Source organism: Cicer arietinum, chromosome 5 (genome assembly GCF_000331145.2).
Source record: "Cicer arietinum cultivar CDC Frontier isolate Library 1 chromosome 5, Cicar.CDCFrontier_v2.0, whole genome shotgun sequence".
NCBI classification, from domain to species: Eukaryota; Viridiplantae; Streptophyta; class Magnoliopsida; order Fabales; family Fabaceae; genus Cicer; species Cicer arietinum.
Genome location: NC_021164.2, coordinates 2,606,334 through 2,613,626, shown reverse-complemented (window position 1 = coordinate 2,613,626; position 7,293 = coordinate 2,606,334).

Below are 7,293 nucleotides of genomic sequence, written 5' to 3'. Positions count from 1 at the left end.
CCAAGGTCCTTAATTTTGAATGCAAAATGAAGAAAGCTTTTAACATGATTGATTTCCTTTAAATCATCACCGGTGAGAACGATGTCATCTACTTAGACCAAAAGAAATGTGAGATGATTATCCTAATTTTAGACAAATAAAGAATAATCAGATATGGACTGAACATATCCCAAAGAAAGAATAACATTAGATAGTTTTTTATTCCAATTTCTACCTGCTTGTTTGAGACCATAAATGGATTTATTAAGTTTACAAACTAAGTTTGGTTTGGGAGATTGGAAACCAGGAGGAAGTTGCATATATACATCTTCCTAAAGGTCACCATGTAAAAAAGCATTATTGACATCAAGTTGATATAAATGCCATTTCTTGGCAGTAGCAATAGCCAAAACCATTCTAACAGTAGTCATTTTAATAACGAGAGAAAAAGTTTCAAAGTAATCAACACCTTCTAATTGAGTGTAACCCCTTGGCTACAAGTCTTGCTTTATATCTTTCAATACTGCCATCAGATTTTAGTTTGATTTTAAATACGCATTTAAAACCTATAATATCCTTACCCGCAGACATCACAATTAAAATCCATGTTTTGTTCATTTCAAGAGCAAGTATTTCTTGATCCATGGCATGTTTCCAACAATCATACTTAATAGCTTGTTTGTACGTACGAGGTTCAGGATTAACGGAAAGAAACATAAGAAATGATTTATGAGAAGTAGAAACAAGATCATAAGATAAAAAATTGTGTAAGGAATAAAGTGTACCTGACATATTGACAGAAGGTGTGGAACTAGAGATAAGCTTGCAATCATAATCATTTAAGTACCAAGAAGATGTCTATGCCTATTAGAAGTACGAATGACATAACCAGGGGGAGGGGGAGTAGTAATAGGATCATTATTATTATTAGTATTGTTATTATCATTATCATCATTATTATTACTATTATTATTATTATTATTATTATTATTATTATTATTATTATTATTATTATTATTATTACTATTATTATTATTATTATTATTATTATTATTATTATTATTATTATTATTATTATTATTATTATTATCAACATCATCATCATCATCATCATCATCATTATTATCATCATCATCATTATTATTATTATTATTATTATTATTATTATTATTATTATTATTATTATTATTATTATTATTATTAGAAATGTCTAAAATAGGCAAAACATATGTATCAGCAGCATTACTAACAGGAAATGAATTGGTATGCTCAATATCACTAGTGACAGGAGACAAATCATTACCGTGGTGATCCATTGCATGAGACAAAACTGAAAATTTTGATGCAGTAGGCAACTGAAGCTTAGAATTATGATTATGCGACACCGGATTATCATTAATATGAAAAGGAAATATATTCTCATAAAAAACATGTCTAGATAGGAAAATTTGTTTAGAATGTAAATGAAAAAGTACATAGCCCTTGACACCTTCTTTATGACCCAAAACAATACATTTGAGTGCTTTAGGGTGAAACTTAGTTCTATGTGTAGTAAGAGTAGATGCAAAACAAGGAGAACCAAAGACTTTTAAAATAGCAAGATTATGATGTTTATTATGCAACATAAAATAGGGAGACATATTTTTCAACTTTGATGAAGGAATTAGATTGATGATATGCACAACATGCTTAATACAGTGACACCAAAAAGACAAAGGCAAGTGTGACTAAAAAGTTAGGCCACGAGCAGTGTTAAGAATATGTTGATGTTTGCGTTCAACCACCCCATTTTGTTGGGATGTTTCAACACATGAAGTATGATGTAAAATACCTTTTGAATTGTAAAAAGAAACCATAGAAGACTGAGGACCATTATTAGAGCGAATGATTTTAACTCGCATGTGAAATTGTGTTTCAACATAGGTAATGGAATTGATTAGATGGTTTCTGGTTTCATGTTGAGCACACATTAATTTTACCCAAGTAAATCTAGATCGATCGTCAATAATAGTTAAAAAAATACTTGAAACCATGCATAGAGAGATGAGCAAGGGGGCCCCATATATCAACATGTAAAAGTTCAAAATTCGAGCTAGAAATAGTAGTACTTGTATTGAAAGATAATTTCTTTTGCTTTGAAAATTGGAAGACATCACAAAAAGGTAAACTAATAGGCAAAATAGAAGAATGTTGCTTGCTTATATGAGAAAAACAAGTGGGGGAGGGGTGACCAAGTCTATAATGCCAAATTAATTATAAAGGAAAAACTGAAGATACAGAAGAAACAGTATGAATAACACAAGAAGTATGAGAAAACAATAAATTACAGGCATTGGATTTGTAACACCCCGTTTTTCAAAGCGAGGGTGTATTTTTTTTTTAAAAGTAATTGAAATAAAAAAGAGAATCAAGCAAAGTAATACCTTTGGATAAATAATTGAGTCATTAAAATTTACAAGCAGCGGAAAAAGTTTCTCAAATACATGCATCCAAAGTATTTAAACAACAACCAGAAGATACAAGGAACCCATTCAACTAAGATGTCGTACTGACAATAATAGTAACAGTACAGTCTTCCGGTTTAAAAATAAACGCAATCCAACAGAAAACATCCGTTCCCTCTGTGTCAACCTAGTCTGATCATTTTACAAAACAACTAAACACCCTGAGTGATCTCCACGCGCCCCGTGAGATCCTCCTAACGTAGCTACAGTCAAGCGTTCCCATCTCCATTCCCGTTCGTAGGATACGAACCGGTAGGATCGTCCTGACTCTCATCTGAGGGCAAAGCCCAGATTTCTACAATAATTGTAAAGGGTCACCAACCGAAAATAACAGTTAACACATAACATTTAAGTTTTAAATGCACAAAATAACCTTTCAACTAAGCATGCACCTTAAAAGGGTTTCCATATGCCAAACATGCATAAACAAGGTTGAGAAATGAAGTTTTTAACAAAACAACATTGTTGTATTCGAATACAGCATCTCTGTATTCGAATACAAGGTTGTTTCAGCATTCAGCAAAAAAAACAGCATGTCTGTATTCGAATACAACAGTCTGTATTCGACTACACAGCAAGTCAGTAGCAAAACAGCATGTCTGTATTCGAATACAACAGTCTGTATTCGACTACACAATAAGTCAGTGGCAAAAACAGCATGTCTGTATTCGAATACAACAGTCTGTATTCGACTACACAGTAAGTCAGTGGCAAAAACAGCATGTCTGTATTCGAATACAACAGTCTGTATTCGACTACACAGCAAGTCAGTAGCAAAATGTATTCGAATACAGCAATCTGTATTCTACTACACAGTAAGTCAGTGGCAAAAACAGCATGTCTGTATTCGAATACAACAGTCTGTATTCGACTACACAGCAAGTCAGTAGCAAAATGTATTCGAATACAGCAGTCTGTATTCGACTACACAGTAAGTCAGTGGCAAAAACAGCATGTCTGTATTCGAATACAACAGTCTGTATTCGACTACACAGCAAGTCAGTAGCAAAATGTATTCGAATACAGCAGTCTGTATTCGACTACACAGTAAGTCAGTGGCAAAAACAGCATGTCTGTATTCGAATACAACAGTCTGTATTCGACTACACAGCAAGTCAGTAGCAAAATGTATTCGAATACAGCAGTCTGTATTCGACTACACAGTAAGTCAGTGGCAAAAACAGCATGTCTGTATTCGAATACAACAGTCTGTATTCGACTACACAGCAAGTCAGTAGCAAAATGTATTCGAATACAGCAGTCTGTATTCGACTACACAGTAAGTCAGTGGCAAAAACAGCATGTCTGTATTCGAATACAACAGTCTGTATTCGACTACACAGCAAGTCAGTAGCAAAATGTATTCGAATACAGCAGTCTGTATTCGACTACACAGTAAGTCAGTGGCAAAAACAGCATGTCTGTATTCGAATACAACAGTCTGTATTCGACTACACAGCAAGTCAGTAGCAAAATGTATTCGAATACAGCAGTCTGTATTCGACTACACAGTAAGTCAGTGGCAAAAACAGCATGTCTGTATTCGAATACAACAGTCTGTATTCGACTACACAGCAAGTCAGTAGCAAAATGTATTCGAATACAGCAGTCTGTATTCGACTACACAGTAAGTCAGTGGCAAAAACAGCATGTCTGTATTCGAATACAACAGTCTGTATTCGACTACACAGCAAGTCAGTAGCAAAATGTATTCGAATACAGCAGTCTGTATTCGACTACACAGTAAGTCAGTGGCAAAAACAGCATGTCTGTATTCGAATACAACAGTCTGTATTCGACTACACAGCAAGTCAGTAGCAAAATGTATTCGAATACAGCAGTCTGTATTCGACTACACAGTAAGTCAGTGGCAAAAACAGCATGTCTGTATTCGAATACAACAGTCTGTATTCGACTACACAGCAAGTCAGTAGCAAAATGTATTCGAATACAGCAGTCTGTATTCGACTACACAGTAAGTCAGTGGCAAAAACAGCATGTCTGTATTCGAATACAACAGTCTGTATTCGACTACACAGCAAGTCAGTAGCAAAATGTATTCGAATACAGCAGTCTGTATTCGACTACACAGTAAGTCAGTGGCAAAAACAGCATGTCTGTATTCGAATACAACAGTCTGTATTCGACTACACAGCAAGTCAGTAGCAAAATGTATTCGAATACAGCAGTCTGTATTCGACTACACAGTAAGTCAGTGGCAAAAACAGCATGTCTGTATTCGAATACAACAGTCTGTATTCGACTACACAGCAAGTCAGTAGCAAAATGTATTCGAATACAGCAGTCTGTATTCGACTACACAGTAAGTCAGTGGCAAAAACAGCATGTCTGTATTCGAATACAACAGTCTGTATTCGACTACACAGCAAGTCAGTAGCAAAATGTATTCGAATACAGCAGTCTGTATTCGACTACACAGTAAGTCAGTGGCAAAAACAGCATGTCTGTATTCGAATACAACAGTCTGTATTCGACTACACAGCAAGTCAGTAGCAAAATGTATTCGAATACAGCAGTCTGTATTCGACTACACAGTAAGTCAGTGGCAAAAACAGCATGTCTGTATTCGAATACAACAGTCTGTATTCGACTACACAGCAAGTCAGTAGCAAAATGTATTCGAATACAGCAGTCTGTATTCGACTACACAGTAAGTCAGTGGCAAAAACAGCATGTCTGTATTCGAATACAACAGTCTGTATTCGACTACACAGCAAGTCAGTAGCAAAATGTATTCGAATACAGCAGTCTGTATTCGACTACACAGTAAGTCAGTGGCAAAAACAGCATGTCTGTATTCGAATACAACAGTCTGTATTCGACTACACAGCAAGTCAGTAGCAAAATGTATTCGAATACAGCAGTCTGTATTCGACTACACAGTAAGTCAGTGGCAAAAACAGCATGTCTGTATTCGAATACAACAGTCTGTATTCGACTACACAGCAAGTCAGTAGCAAAATGTATTCGAATACAGCAGTCTGTATTCGACTACACAGTAAGTCAGTGGCAAAAACAGCATGTCTGTATTCGAATACAACAGTCTGTATTCGACTACACAGCAAGTCAGTAGCAAAATGTATTCGAATACAGCAGTCTGTATTCGACTACACAGTAAGTCAGTGGCAAAAACAGCATGTCTGTATTCGAATACAACAGTCTGTATTCGACTACACAGCAAGTCAGTAGCAAAATGTATTCGAATATATATATATATATATATATTAATTATTTTTAACAAATATCTCAAAATATCTAGATATTTGTTAAATTCCCATTTCACCAGTAACGCATTAAACTCTTCGTAAAAGATTCACCGCAGTTAATTTAATTTATTTATCGACGAGTAATTCTAATCGGCGTCAAGGTAACTTTTTGATCATATAAACTCCAAAATGTTATTACTTTGGCTAAAAAGCCTCAGAGCCAAAATCCCAAAATACATAAAAATGCATAAAGTGTACTTTAAAATTATGGGTCTTACAGGATTCTATAAGTTTACTAACAGAAATAATGTTAAAAGAAAACAAGGGAGCTTAAAGAACATTGTGCAAAATAAGGGAATCGGTTAATGGAACTGTACCACTATATATAGCATGAGCCAATTGTCCATTGGGAATTTTCACAACAATAGGAGAAATAGATTGATATGAAGATTAAAAAATAACATAAGTAGTAAAATGATTTGTTGCCCCAAAGTCTAAAATCCAAACTTAACAAAATGTACTTGACACATTACCTGTATCCAAGGAATCAGTAATAATGTTATAGTTGCTTGTGAGGGTTGAGACTTGAGATGGATTGGCAGAGGAACCGGGGGAAGAAGAGCCAAAAGACTTTGAATTTGTTCCTTTGTAAGAGTAGGAAAATTTATGGATGCATCTTGAGGATTGGTCTCAACACTATGAACAACTTTCTTGTTTGGTATCCAGAAGGGAAACCATGAAGAAAATAACATTTATCAATGGTGTGGTTTATTTTCTTACAATGTGTGCATAACCTAGAATTTGGGGGTTTTCCACAATTGGATTTGAAATTGGACGTACCTGAAGAATCTGCGAACAAACGGCGGTGTATGTGTATGTTTCATTGAGGCCTTAAAGAAAATAGAGAATCAAATCATGCTCTCGATATGTCGTTACGGTAGAGAAAGTATTGTGATAACTCTTCATCATATGCATATTTTTCCACTGTTTTAGTCTTATTTGTCTTCAATCATTAGTTAAATTAAGGATTTATTTGATACATTCGGGTTATTTTTGTTCTTTGAATTCATTAATATGTTATGCTTGTATTTCAGTGATTAAGTAGGAATTTTTCGTAATTTTACATTGCGTTTTGTTTTAAGTGCAATGCTGAATTTTGGTGAAAAATCAACATGATATATGTGGAGTATTTCAGCCATATCTGGAGTTCTAGATGTCCAATTAGTGTCACTCCAAGTGCTAATGAAAGCTAAGATCCATATCTACAACTTGCATGAAAACACCGGGACCAAATTCAGACGCAAAAGATGCGAAAAATGCAAAATACATCAGACAGCAGATGCTGTGCGCCTGGAGCGCGCCCTGCGCACCTGGAGCGCATTTCTCGTGTTTCAGTTCTGTCAACGCGCGCCTGGAGCGCGCCCTGCGCGCCTGGGGTGCGTGACGCACATCAGCAATCATAAAAACGCAATTTTTTTTACTGTTTATGGATCTTTTTGACTCTTGGGAACTTGGGAGACTTGTGCCCTAGCATAGAAACTCAAAGACGGTCGTTTCTAACATCATTGGAGCAGTTTTATCAA